The sequence below is a fragment of the Rana temporaria genome, chromosome 2, assembly GCF_905171775.1.
Source record: "Rana temporaria chromosome 2, aRanTem1.1, whole genome shotgun sequence".
Lineage (NCBI taxonomy): Eukaryota > Metazoa > Chordata > Amphibia > Anura > Ranidae > Rana > Rana temporaria.
This window is the reverse complement of record NC_053490.1, coordinates 352,934,692-352,949,000: the sequence shown is the minus strand read 5'-3', so window position 1 is coordinate 352,949,000 and position 14,309 is coordinate 352,934,692. Positions and strand designations below refer to the sequence as shown.

At 49.6% G+C, this 14,309-nt stretch overlaps 1 protein-coding gene and 1 long non-coding RNA gene across 2 annotated transcripts in view; one reads left to right on the top strand and one right to left on the bottom strand.

Moving 5' to 3' along the window:
• Positions 1-14,309, top strand: part of REN (renin) — a 1,297,145-nt gene that overhangs the window by 449,067 nt on the left and 833,769 nt on the right. The window lies entirely within an intron of this gene.
• Positions 8,344-12,684, bottom strand: LOC120927130. Its single transcript, XR_005747036.1, has 2 exons — positions 12,421-12,684; positions 8,344-8,722 (listed from the first exon to the last, which is right to left on the bottom strand). It is a non-coding gene; the product is annotated as an uncharacterized LOC120927130 (long non-coding RNA).

Genomic DNA, 14,309 nt, shown 5'->3' with positions numbered 1-14,309 from the left:
GATCAGTTCCAAAGTTAGGACAAGGGATACGATGGAGTAACAGCAGTTACTCCGTCGTATCTCTTTTGAGGATCTGGCCCCAGATTCATACAGGCCTATCACATTGTTAAATACGGACTTGAAACTCCTCACGAAAGTGATTGCCATGCGACTCTCGGCGGTGGTGACTGCACTGGTGCATTCGGACCAGTCCGGTTTCATACCAAACAGATCTACGGTAAATAACTTGCGACGACTTTTCCTTAATATGCAGATTCCTACTGACAATCATGGACATAGAGCGATACTTTCGCTGGATGCCGCTAAGGCTTTTGATAGCGTGGAGTGGGAGTATTTGTGGAAAGTGCTGGAGAAGTTTAAACTGGGCGAGGATATCATCTCTTGGATTAAGTTACTGTATAAAGCACCAAAAGCGTGTATCCGAATAAATAAAACCAGTCCCTACGTGCGGAATTTGATCTGCCCAATACTAGAGTTGAGCGAACCCGAACTGTAAAGTTAGGGTTCGGTACGGAATTTGGGTTTTTCCCGAACCCGGACCCGAACCCGAATAATTGGAAAAAGTTTGGGTCCGGGATCGGAGTTCGAGAAAAAAAAATGCGCGGAGGTCCCCGCAAATTCAATAACCAGACTCTTTAGGTCTGGTATGGATATTAAGGGGAACCCCGCCGTCAATTAAAAAAAAATGACGTACGGTTCCCCCTAAATATCCATAACCAGACCCTTCAGGTCTGGTATGGATATTAAGGGGAACCCTGCCGGCAATTAAAAAAAAAATGACGTGCGGTTCCCCCTAAATGTCCATAACCAGACCCGTTATCCGAGCACGTTGACCTGGCCTGCCGCAGAAAAGAGGGGGGGACAGAGTGCGCCCCCCCTCTCCTGAACCGCACCAGGCCACATGCCCTCAACATGGGGAGGATGTCCCCATGTTGATGGGGACAAGGGTCTCATCCCCACAACCCTTGCCCGGTGGTTGTGGGGGTATGCAGGCGGGAGGCTTATCAGAATCTGGAAGACCCCTTTAACAAAGGGGACCCCCAGATCCTGCCCCCCCTGTGTGAAATGGTAATGGGGTACACTGTACCCCTACCATTTCACAAAGGAAGTGTAAATTCTTGTAAAAAAACACACACACCGTAGAATAAAGTCCTTTATTAAAAAAAAAAAAAAACTCCAGCGGTGATAATCCACTCGTTCCCGGCTTCCTGATCCAATGTTGTCCCGATCCAGCGACGAGTGCGGGTGATCTCCAGCGATGAGAAGATCCAGCGACGGGTGATCTCCGCTCCAGCGATGAGAAGATCCATCCATCCGGAGCGCAGCATCGCCAACCTCCTCTCATCGCTGGACACAGCCCAGCGAATGACGTGCTGAAGCTGTGACATTACTTATATAGAGGAGGCAGGGCCACCCGTCACGTGACCCCGCACCCTCTGACGTACCCTCTGCTACGTCACTGGGGAAGCCCAGGAAGAGGGAAGACTCTGGGCTTCCCCAGTGACGTAGCAGAGGGCCCTGCCTCCCCTATATAAGTAATGTCACAGCTCCAGTGCGTCATTCGCTGGGCTGTGTCCAGCGATGAGAGGAGGTCGGCGATGCTGCGCTCCGGATGGATGGATCTTCTCATCGCTGGAGCGGAGATCACCCGTTGCTGGATCTTCTCATCGCCGGAGATCACCCGCACTCGTCGCTGGATCAGGACAACGTTGGAGCAGGAAGCCGGGAACGAGTGAATTATCACCGCTGGAGTTTTTTTCTTTTTTTTTTTTTTATTAATAAAGGACTTTATTCTACGGTGTGTGTGTTTTTTTTTTTACAAGCATTTACAGTGTACCCCATTACCATTTCACACAGGGGGGGGTCAGGATCTGGGGGTCCCCTTTGTTAAAGGGGTCTTCCAGATTCTGATAAGCCTCCAGCCCGCATACCCCCACAACCACCGGGCAAGGGTTGTGGGGATGAGACCCTTGTCCCCATCAACATGGGGACATCCTCCCCATGTTGAGGGCATGTGGCCTGGTGCGGTTCAGGAGAGGGGAGGGCCGCACTCTGTCCCCCCCTCTTTTCTGCCGCCGGCCAGGTCAACGTGCTTGGATAACGGGTCTGGTTATGGATATTTAGGGGGAACCGCACGTAATTTTTTTTTTTAATTGACGGCGGGGTTCCCCTTAATATCCATACCAGACCTAAAGGATCTGGTTATTGAATTGCTGGGACCTCCGCACATTTTTTTTTTCTAAAAGTCCGTGTCCCATTGACTACAATGGGGTTCGGGGTTCGGGTTCCCGAACCCGACCTTTTTTTTTAAAGTTCGGGTTCGGACCCGAACTCGAACATCCAGGTGTCCGCTCAACTCTACCCAATACATTTTTTTTTCAATACTTACAATTGCGACATGCTATTTTGGCGCATGCTACAACATCTACATGGGAGCTCACCAGACCGATAATGCTTAAGAAGCTAACTATGGCGTCCTCCAGGAAAGGACAAATTTCGTCCTTCTATAGCGCCCTTCTTGGTCACGTCTCTACGGCGATGACTTTGAAGTGTAGAGCTGGCTGGGGGGACGACATAGGATATATTGCTGATGATGAGTGGAATACAATACTAGGTAATGTTCTCAAGGTAACATTGTCATCAACTCAGCAGCTAACCCAGCTTTTTATTATTCACCATACATATCGTCAGTGTTGTTCATCTTCTTTTTAAAAAGTAACTAGTTACAATTACAAGTTACTTGACCGAAAAAAGTAAGTGAATTAGCGACTCAGTTACTTTTTAGGCAAAGTAACTAGTTACTCGGAAAAGTAACTGAGAATTTTATTTTTGATTTTCTACAATGCAAGTACGTTCTATAACATCTTTAATATCAAAGATGTTTATATTAACTTATTGAAGCTTAAAAACACCACATACAGTATTTTAGAACAGTTCATATTTATTTGAACCCAATTCAATAGATTGCAGCGGCGCAGCCTGCCATAGATCATATGAATGATATGCACATAAACATAGAAAATAAATAAATATTTAAAATAAAATTCAAGTGCAAAATTAAGACACACAAATGTAAACGTGGCTAAAAAGAAACAAAGGAAATTCTGGCCTTTAATTAGTGCAATTATCTGTATAATAGTGTTAAAAGAAACAATGGAAAAACCTGGCCATTAGTGCAAATCTCTGAAACTGTATATTAAGCCTACTAGTGCACAATAAACGGAACTTTTGTTACTGTACTGAATAGTTAAGAGTTGGAAAACACTATCCAACTCTTAACTATTCAATCAGTACATTAACAAAACTTGTTTATTGTGCACTAGTAGGCTGAATATACAGTTACAGAGATTTGCACTAATGGCCAGATTTTCCTTTGTTTCTTTTTAAACAAGTATACAGATACAGATAATTAATTGCATTAATTAAAGGCCAGATTTTCCTTACTTTCTTATACTAATAAGAAACAAAGGAAACTCTCAACTTTAATTAGTGCAATTATCTGTATCTGTATAATACTGCAGTGCACAATAAACAGAACACTATCCAACTCTCCATATAGATTAACATGTTGTTTGTTGTCTGAAAACAAACAATACTTTAATCTGTACTGAAATACTCCTCTCAGTCATCATCTAACAACTAAACCAGTGGTTGTAACGTAGGAGGAGAAGCTTTTCAAATTTTTGGTCTGACAGTCTGTTCCTCTTTGGAGAGAAGACAAGCTTGCCCAGGCTGAACAGTCTCTCAACAGGTGCACTAGATGGAGTAGCAGCATTAAAACGTAGCAAAATTTTCTTGATCAGAGAAAATCCACACAGAGAGTAAACATTTTGTGCTGTAGATCTTATATAGTCTGCCACCTGGTTTTCTGCTAAAGAGGTTGTTTCCTCCTCATCCTCCTCAAAGGAAAATAAATCGTTCTCTTTGGCTGAATCTGTGTGATGTTGTTGTGTAGATGTGCTGTTACCTTGTTGTGGTTCTTCAAGGACAATTCTTCGGCACTCTGCCAGCAAACTTGCCTTAGCCTTATCCTTTAACTCCTGTGACCGCAGCCAGCGAAGCTTGAATTTTGGAAGAGTTACAGCAGCAAGTATAGCCTCTTCATTTCCCAGGACATCAGCAAATCTGGTTTTGATAGCCTGAAATTATAATCATAATTAGTAGCAGTTGTATTTAGTATTATGAGTACTACAGCAATGTTCACTTAATAATTAATAAAATATGACATTCAAGTTCTTACTGTGACTATGGCGTCAGGAAGGTCCCTCAGTATTTGCAGGCCACTTTGAAGGGCTTCTGTTTTCAACATTAATGTCTCAATTGTTGGTAGGAGTGTACCATGATAACAATTCTCTTCTCCCTGAAGTATATGCAAGGCAACTGTAAGGGGCTTCATCGCAATACAGTACTCCTTTAAAAACTGTTGTTCCCTTTCCGTTATTGCTGGCAGTCCTAATTTGGAGGAAATGGTATTAAGGTCTACCATGGATATATCACAGATTCGAGCCAGGGCATCATAGAAGGAATTCCATCGTGTTGTACAAGGTACAAGCAGCTTTTTTGACACCAAATCATCAACTGTTTCAGTAGCCAAAGCTGATCGACTAGTCTTGTTCCATAGGGCAGTACATTTGGCAGTAGCACTTCTATAAACAGCCTTTGTTGCAGATTTTGACAGCAGCCACTTGTCAACATCTGTGCATGAAATCAGGTTCAGTGTGTGTGATGCACATCTCTTGTGGGGGGGCAAAGTGATCACATTACCATCAATATCATCACCTGTTGCATGTAGAGCATCATTAATGTCTCTAAAGGTCACCTCATCTTCGTCTTCCTCAGAATCACTGTACTCAAGTGGCTGGTACCTCTTAAATGCTTTTACAAAATTTGAGCCATTATCAGTCACTGTTGCTGTGATTTTGTGTATTATGCCATATGTTGAGTGTATATTGTCAAGCTCAACTGCTATGGCGTCATGACTATGATGGCCCTTAAATCGTCTGCAGGCAAGAGCTGCTTTCTCTCTTTCCAGGTTATTTGGATTGATCCAATGTGCTGTCACACCCAGGTAACTTTTATTGTGGCAAGTCCAGATGTCTGCTGTAGTTGCAATGTACTGTAATTCCTCAAATGTTTTTTTGAGCTCAATCATCATTTTTTCGTATTCACTGTCCAAGAATTTTGCAAAAGTGTTTCGGCATGGGGCAACCCCCTTTCCTCCTCCTCGTAGTGGTATTTTAGAAAGGATAGCTCTGAATGACTCAGACACCACAGTGGACAGGGGGAGCATGTTTTCAACAACATACCTTGCAATTAATGTATTCAGCTCGGGCTTGGTCACCTGATGCTGACCAGAAAAATCAAGCGTTCCTTGTTTTAGGGGAGACGGTCCGGCTACTCCGCTAGCTGCATTCGGGGTTGGGTTACTAGCAGCAGCAGCAACAAGTGTCACGTTAGCATGTGTTGATGTGAGGTGCTTCAAAAGATTGGAGTTGCTTGAGGCAGATGTAGATAAAGTCTTTTTTCCTGAGCATAGCGTGCATGTTACATAAACATTCTTGCCTTTAATTTCAATCAAGGAGAAGTAGTCACGGTACTTCCAGTTTGAGAATGCTAACTTTGATCTTCCCCAGCTCGTCGCCATTGTCGCTGACGGCTGGTGGTGTGGCACTGCACTGGTGGGGGTACTGGCAGTGTGGTATGGTGGTACCTGACTGACCGTGATCTGAGTCTGACTCCTTGATTCCTCTCTTGTATTTTTTTTTTTTGTGGGGGCACTGGGGGGCACCTAAATAAAAGAAAAAAAAATGGGCGTGTCTTCTTTAAAATACATGGCATTGGCAAGTGGCAACTATGCTATAGAATTTAAGGTTAATCATGCCTTTTTTTCTTTGAGTGACTTTTCTACTGCAGGGCATGTTTTTTAAAATCTATACCAAACCTAGAAATCTAGAAAGGATGTTAAAGGTGGACCACATTCAAAAAAAAAAAAAAAAGATATTGAGTAGTACAGTGCTACTACTATGAGGCTCATGCCTGTCTTGTTTTAAATAATGTTTGCTGCTAATTTTAATGCAAGCCTTTGGTAGAAGTTGCAAAATATAATACAAGACAAAACCGCAATATTCAAAGCATTGTTTTACAGCTGGGATCCTATATTTTCCTATCGATGCAAGTATTCTGCAACTTCTAACAAAGGCTTGCATTAAAATTAGCAGCAAACATTAGTAAAAGAAAGGCATGAGCTTCATATCACTGTACTCAATATCTTTTTATTTTGTATGTGGTCCTCCACTGGTCCACCTTAAAATCCTTTCTAGATTTCCAGGTTTGGTTTGTATGGTATTATTGGTATAGTATCAGTCAGACTCAGCCAGTAGCACAAAGTTCATTTTTCGCCACACGCCACTGCGCCAGGCCTAAGCCGGCCTTAGACTAGGCCGCTCTCCCCCCCCCCCCCAGTTCCAATCTGCTCCTCACCTGGGACCTGGCTGCACAGGGGGCAGGAGCCACAGTCGGTCGGTCGGTGCTGCTGTCTGCTGGCTTGCGCAGGGCAGGGCCACAGACGGACACGGTGTTGCCTGGTGAGGTGACTGCCAGGGTATCATAATGAAAGAGATACTCAGGGTAATATTGGTGAATTATATCACCTCAAAAAAATTACATTGCCTAATTGTAAAGCTTAAAATACTCCAATTATCTGTCTATAAATATATAACAGGCTTATAGACAGATAATTGGAGTCCTTAAGCTTTACAATTACAATCAGCAGCAGCAGCAGCACAGCAGTCAGTGTCAGCTCAGCCATGACTATGGTATACCAGAATACACCCTGACCGCTAAGACCCTTTTACAGTTAATACCCCACATTAACCCCCTTAATAAATAATGAGACCACCACTTAATGTTGGAGTAAAAACTGGCCGTAGCAGCCTCCTTTATTTTAAATACTCTTTAAATAATAAATAACCAATAACATAACAACAAACACGTAAAATTCCTGAGATAATACCTCTCCTAAATGGTGTTGGACTTTGCAGGACCCACTAACCACTAAACTTGTTCACACTTTAACTTTTTAAACTTGTAACTCTTTATTTGGCACTGCGGTGTCCTAACCTCTGGTCATAGGCCTCAAGCCGAAACTGGCTCAAAGACGACCGTTGACCGCAGTGCCCCCAATTCACCAACCTTCCAGCTACATTAGTAGACTGGGAACTAGAAACCCCTTCAGAAACCATCCACCACTGGGTACTGGTGTCCATCTTTGGGGTAATATCTTCTCCTGCAAAGTCCGAAAAACACCCGCCACTGCCACGACGATGTAATCCTCACCTGTAAAGAAACAAACACAAAAACAGCACCCAAAACACATACCAAATTATCAAGTACCATCAATCCATATTTTCTACCTCAAAACTAGGGAGGGTGGGTGGGAACTTTGCTCCCCCACGCCTGTCTGCCCGGGAAACTGGCTGGTGGGAGATATATGTAAACTCCCCTCCCACCGCTCCTGCTCCTCCTCCCCCCCAGCTACCAGGGTTCTGTTAACCCTGTCATGCCGGCCCTACGCTTACTTGCAGTTGGCTCCGTGCCTCACTTGACTATGGTATACCAGAATACACCCTGACCGCTAAGACCCTTTTACAGTTAATACCCCACATTAACCCCCTTAATAAATAATGAGACCACCACTTAATGTTGGAGTAAAAACTGGCCGTAGCAGCCTCCTTTATTTTAAATACTCTTTAAATAATAAATAACCAATAACATAACAACAAACACGTAAAATTCCTGAGATAATACCTCTCCTAAATGGTGTTGGACTTTGCAGGACCCACTAACCACTAAACTTGTTCACACTTTAACTTTTTAAACTTGTAACTCTTTATTTGGCACTGCGGTGTCCTAACCTCTGGTCATAGGCCTCAAGCCGAAACTGGCTCAAAGACGACCGTTGACCGCAGTGCCCCCAATTCACCAACCTTCCAGCTACATTAGTAGACTGGGAACTAGAAACCCCTTCAGAAACCATCCACCACTGGGTACTGGTGTCCATCTTTGGGGTAATATCTTCTCCTGCAAAGTCCGAAAAACACCCGCCACCAGCACCCGAAGGTAACACCTTACCTTCGGGCGCACCTCCACACCCTCATTGCTTGTTGTACCCCCTCCTCTAGGCGCAACGCCCACATGTCAATCCCCATGTCCGTGAGGTGAACACCATCACTCCTGAGGTAACGCCAAGGGTCAACCTCCAATTCCGGGTGCCGAACCACCAGCCCCCCGTTCCTTAGCACAAAACGCCCCACATTCCTGTTGAGCTTCCTGCGCGCACGATTCACCGCGTCTACCGACCTCGCCATCCTCCACGATGTCCTAGCCACCATGTCCGACCACACCACTACCGTCTCCGGGAAAGACAACCGGAGCCGCTGAAAATCGAATTTAATATCCCGCGCTATCTCCAGCATAGATCTCACCCCAAGATCATTGCCCCCAGCATGAATCACTAGCACCTCCGGAGGTCTGTCCAAACGTGCCCATTTGTGTACCTCCGGCACAACTCTGCTCCATAACATCCCGGGGACCCCCAACCACCGTACCCTCGCCTCCTGTCTCGAAATCCCCAGTTGCCGACCGGACGGGCGCGCCTCCGCCCGTTTTTCCCCCCGAACCACGTAAGAGTGGCCCAAAATCCAGACCAACAAAGGTCCAGTACCTGAAAGACAGTAAGCAACAACAATAACTAACACATCCCCCAATACAGCGACACCCACGTTTCAAAACAGTCATCCAACTCATTTCCCCTTATCCCAACATCATCTCCCAATCCCTCAACACAAATTTGCCACCAGCTGCGGCCTAACATATGAACGAAACCTCCTCGATTCCCACCTTCCTATCCTCTTTATTGCGTCCTCCCCTAGTCCATTCCTTGCCGCCTCCGTAGCAGCCCCAATCCTAAATGAATGAGCCGAGAACTCCCTTGCAACCAGGCCCAATTCCCCCAAACACTTCCTAAACACCGCCACAAACTGATATCTCGACAGCGGGGCCCCATTTTCGTGTACCAAAAAAGTGCCCCCAACCGCCGGGCGGATGTCCAGATATTTCCGGACCAGCCCCACTGGGCAAAGTTCCGATCCTTCGATCGGGAACACATGGACCGCTCTGCCCTTGCCACTCTGGTCCGTTTTGGACCTTCTGAGCCACAACGTGACCCCCTCCGGGGCCCAACTAACGTCCGATGCCCCCATGCCCCCTTGGACCATTTTCGACGGGCTCACCAGCTCGCCTATCCTAAACGCCCCGAAAAATGCCAGCGCGAATGCCGCGCGAAACAACGTAACTTCAAAACCGGACGACCCCACTGTACCCATCCTATCCATCAACCCTTTTAAAATGTCGAAAGACACCGGGCGGCGCGTGTCCAGCCGCCGCCCTTGCTTCCTGTACCCTTTCAGAGCCTGGCGCACCCAGAAATCCTTTGTAAAATCTGGCAACCCCTGCCACTTGAATAAAAACGCCAAACCGGCCAACTTCTTATCCAATACCGACTGAGACACTCCTGCCTCGATATTTCTGGACAAAAAGTACCACACCAATGTCCTCACCTCCGGTCCCGAAAGGTGCACCTCAGATTCCATTACCAAGCTACTCCATTCTACCCATACTTTTTCATAGGCCGCCCAAGTACCCGCACTCACCGATTTTTTAATCCAGGTGGAGATGATTGCAATGGAATCTGCCACAGCCACTCCGGACAGGGGACCCCTCGCTCCTCTGCTTCCGGCACCAACTCCCGGAACCTGTCCCACTGGAACTGAGACAAAGCATCAGCCACAACATTTTCAACCCCCGGTAAATGCACCGCATAAACAAACACATTCAGCTGCAGACACCGAAGTACCAAGTGTCTCAGGAGCCGAATCACTGGGGGAGAAGACGCGGTCACGCGATTTATCACCTGCACGACCCCCAGGTTATCCCCATGGAAGCGCACCTTCCGATCCCGGAAAGACGTGCCCCACAACTCAACCGCCAGCACCACTGGAAACAGCTCCAGCAGCACCAAATTTTTTGTAAAACCCGCAGACAGCCAGGACTGAGGCCAGGGGCCCGCACTCCACTGTCCTTGAAAAAAGGCCCCAAAGCCTGATCCCCCGGCCGCGTCTGTGTACAGCTCTAGGTCAAAATTGCTGACCGGGCCCGAAATCCACAAGGCCCTTCCGTTAAAGGCCTCTAAAAAAGAGTGCCAGACCCACAGGTCCTCCCTGTGTTCCTTCACCAGCCTTACATAGTGGTTAGGCAACCTAACCCCCGCCGTGCTGGCCGACAGACGCCGACAAAAAATTCTCCCCATCGGGAGGATCCTGCAGGCAAAGTTGAGCTTCCCCAAGAGCGACTGCAGCGCTCTCAGTTGTACCTTACGCATGCCAATCATCCCCCTGACCTCCGCCTTGAGGCCTTCCAACTTGTCCGCCGGCAGCCTGCATTCCATAGCCTCGGAATCGATAACTATGCCCAAGAACTGAATGACCGACCTAGGCCCCTCCGTTTTGTCGGGCGCCAGTGGCACCCCAAAACGCTCAGCTATGTGCTCCAGCGTGGCCAACAAAAACCGCGCAAACCTTTGACCCCGCCGGTCCAATGCAGAGAAAGTCATCCAGATATTGGATAACCGAATCCACCCCCGCCACGTCTCGTACCACCCACTCCAAGAAAGAACTGAACTGTTCGAATAATGCGCAGGACACTGAGCAACCCATGGGCAGGCACTTGTCCACATAGAATTCGCCCTCCCAGTGACACCCCAACAACCGAAAGCTGTCCGGGTGCACCGGCAACAGCCGGAAAGCCGCCTCAATGTCCGACTTGGCCATCAACGCCCCCCGGCCGTACCGCCTAACCCAACTCACCGCCGCGTCGAACGAAGTGTAGCACACTGAACAATCCTCCGCATTAATCGCATCGTTCACCGACCCCCCTTTTGGGAAGGAGAGGTGGTGTATGAGCCTGAACTTGTTTGGTTCTTTCTTCGGTACCACCCCCAACGGGGAAACCACCAGGCCTGCTAACGGAGGGGACTCAAACGGGCCACCCATTCGGCCCAGCCCGACCTCCTTACGGAGCTTCTCGGAAACCACTTCCGAGTGTTGCTTGCTGAACGTAAATTTTTGGACATTGGCGGAATCACGGTCAAATTAGCAGGGATACGAAAACCAACTGTAAAACCCTCCTCCAGGAGCTGGGCAGCCGCCCTGTCCGGATACCTACCGAGAAACGGCAGCATCCTTTTCACCATCACCGGCGTGCTCCCTCTTGCCTGAAGGATCTCCGGAACGGCCATTGCCCTGCTTGAAGCAGCGGGAAGAGGGGTGATTACCCCCACACCCGGAGCACTCATGCTTGTACCGGCACGACCCTCCGAATTTGCAGTTTCCCTCGTTGAACTGCCAACAAACCCCCTTTTTCTTTCCGGCCGACTGTCCCAGGGAAGAGGCCCCGCCGGCCCCCCCCTGAAAAAACGGAGCCGACGTCCTCGGAGCCGTCATAAGCCGCATCCAAAGGCTAATGTCCTTCGCGTCCCACCGAATGTCCGGCCTAATCGCCCGACGTTGCCTAAATTGCTCGTCATAACGAAGCCAACCCGTGCCCCCATAACAACGATAGGCCTCGCTAATCGCCTCCTGGTAGCTGAAGAGCGCCGAACAGTGTTCGGGGTTCTTCTCGCCAATCACGCTGGCCAAAATAGAATAAGCCTGCGACCAATTCGCAAACGTGCGAGGTATGAGCCGATACCTCCGCTTTTCCTCGTCCTCCTTTTTGGAGTCCTCTGGCTTCACCCTATCCAAGTTGAATTTCTCCAACGGTAACAAAGCGAATATCTCCACATATTCGCTCTTCCAGATTTTTTCCCGAACCTCTTGTTTCAAATGTGCCCCCAGCGGCGCATCATAACAAGTGTACACTTGCCCCTTTGCTTCATCCGCTAACCGCACCAAATCCCGCTTCTTGCCTGCGGCCCCTGCCGGCTCGGCAGTCCCTGCCGTCTGCGCCGCCGGTCCTGACCCCAAGCCACCCCCATTCGCCTCCTTCTCAGTCACCACTACCGCCATTGGGGCAGCTGCCGCAGCCGCCGCAGCCCCCCCTCCCGGCCCCCAAGCCGCGGTCGGGCCCGCGGGGGGTCTGTCCCCCCCTTTTAGCTGGCTAACCAACGCCTCTAGCCCCGACAAAAATCTCTGCAACCCCGCATCCACCCCAGGATTCCCCACCTGTGCGTCCGTAACCTGGGAAGATGTCGCACTGCCCCCAGCCACCGCGGGCACCACCAACCTATCCCGGGCCCCCCCACCCGGCCCCCCACAACCACATCATCACACCGTAAATTTGAAACAAATGTGGAAAAGGACTTACCGGGCTGCGTGGAAGCAATCCCATCAGCCGATCGTCTGGAATCCCTCGCTGTAGGCACCGTCCTGGGCACGACCTCCTCCTCCGAACCGGACAGCTCCCCATCCGACTGGTCCTCGCACAACCCCTCTTCCCCCGATGATGACCCCCCGGGCAGCTCGGTCCCGGCGGCCGAAGGCCCAGGGCCGGATTCGCTCTCCCTGCGGGCCCTGGACCCGTGAGCGGATTTTGCCGGCGCTTTCCTGCCAGGCGTAACTCTGCTGCGGTCTTCCTCTTGCCTGCTCCCCCTCGCTGTCTGGGCCTCCTGCAAGTGGCTAGCCGCAGCCGTCCCCCCCTCTGTCCTTGGGTGCTTCTGGTCCCCCCTGCCGGGCCCTCAATGACCCCTGTAGCCGCCGCCGCCGCACGCTTTGCGGGGGGGGCCCGATGGGGCCCTGTTCCTGCCGCCTTCCGACCGCTGCTGACAAGGGGATGGGCTGGGTGAATATCTGCGGGGGGGGCGCGACGAGCGCGACCGCGCGGTCCCCCGGCCGGTGTGACTGGGCCCCGATAGCGCTGCTTCCCCACCGCTCTGAATAATGTCCTGGCCCGTGTGGTTAGGCCCCGACGGCCCCGCGCCGCTTGCTGCCCCGTTCTGAGGGAGAAGTGTCCCCAGCTGACGCTGCAGCCAGTCCTCCCCCAGCACCGCCGCCTCAGCCCTAAGCTGTGCAAACAGGGCTTCAATCCCTGCCATCTCGCCGCCCCTACCTGTGTCCCAACGCTTGCTGTGCAGAAAAATCCCAGTTGCAGGCTGTACAGACCGTGCAACTTTGCTCCCCCACGCCTGTCTGCCCGGGAAACTGGCTGGTGGGAGATATATGTAAACTCCCCTCCCACCGCTCCTGCTCCTCCTCCCCCCCAGCTACCAGGGTTCTGTTAACCCTGTCATGCCGGCCCTACGCTTACTTGCAGTTGGCTCCGTGCCTCACTGTAGCACAAAGTTCATATTTTGCCACACCAGGCCTAAGGCCTTAGGCCTGGTGTGGCGAAATATGAACTCCGTGCTACTGGCTGAGCTGACTGTGACTGACTGACTGCTGCTGATTGTAATTTAAAGTAATTTAAAGCTTAAAGGACTTTAAAGCGCTGTCCCCCCCCCCTCCCCCCGTTCCAATCTGCTCCTCACCTGGGACCTGGCTGCGCAGGGGGCAGTACTGGAGCCACAGTTGGTCGGTCGGTGCTGCTGTCTGCTGGCTTGCGCAGGGGAGGGCAGGGCCACAGACGGTGTTGCCTGGTGAGGTGACTGCCTGGGGAACCCTATAATTCATGAAAGACACACAGGGTAATATTGGTGAATTATATCACCTCAAAAAAATTACATTGCCTAATTGTAAAGCTTTAAATACTCCAATTATCTGTCTATAAATATATAACAGGCTTATAGCCAGAAAATTGGAGTCCTTTAGCTTTACAATTACAATCAGCAGCAGTCACAGTGTCAGCTTAGCCTGTAGCACAAAGTTCATATTTTGCCACACCAGGCCTAAGGCTTTAGGCTAAGGCCTTAGGCCTGGTGTGGCGAAATATGAACTCCGTGCTACTGGCTGAGCTGACAGTGACTGACTGGCTGCTGCTGATTGTAATTTAAAGTAATTTAAAGCTTAAAGGACTTTAAAGCGCTGTTCCCCCCCCTCCCCCCCGTTCCAATCTGCTCCTCACCTGGGACCTGGCTGCGCAGGGGGCAGGACTGGAGCCACAGTTGGTCAGTCGGTGCTACTGTCTGCTGGCTTGCGCAGGGGAGGGCAGGGCCACAGACGGTGTTGCCTGGTGAGGTGACTGCCTGGGGAACCCTATAATTCATGAAAGACACACAGGGTAATATTGGTGAATTATATCACCTCAACAAAATTACATTG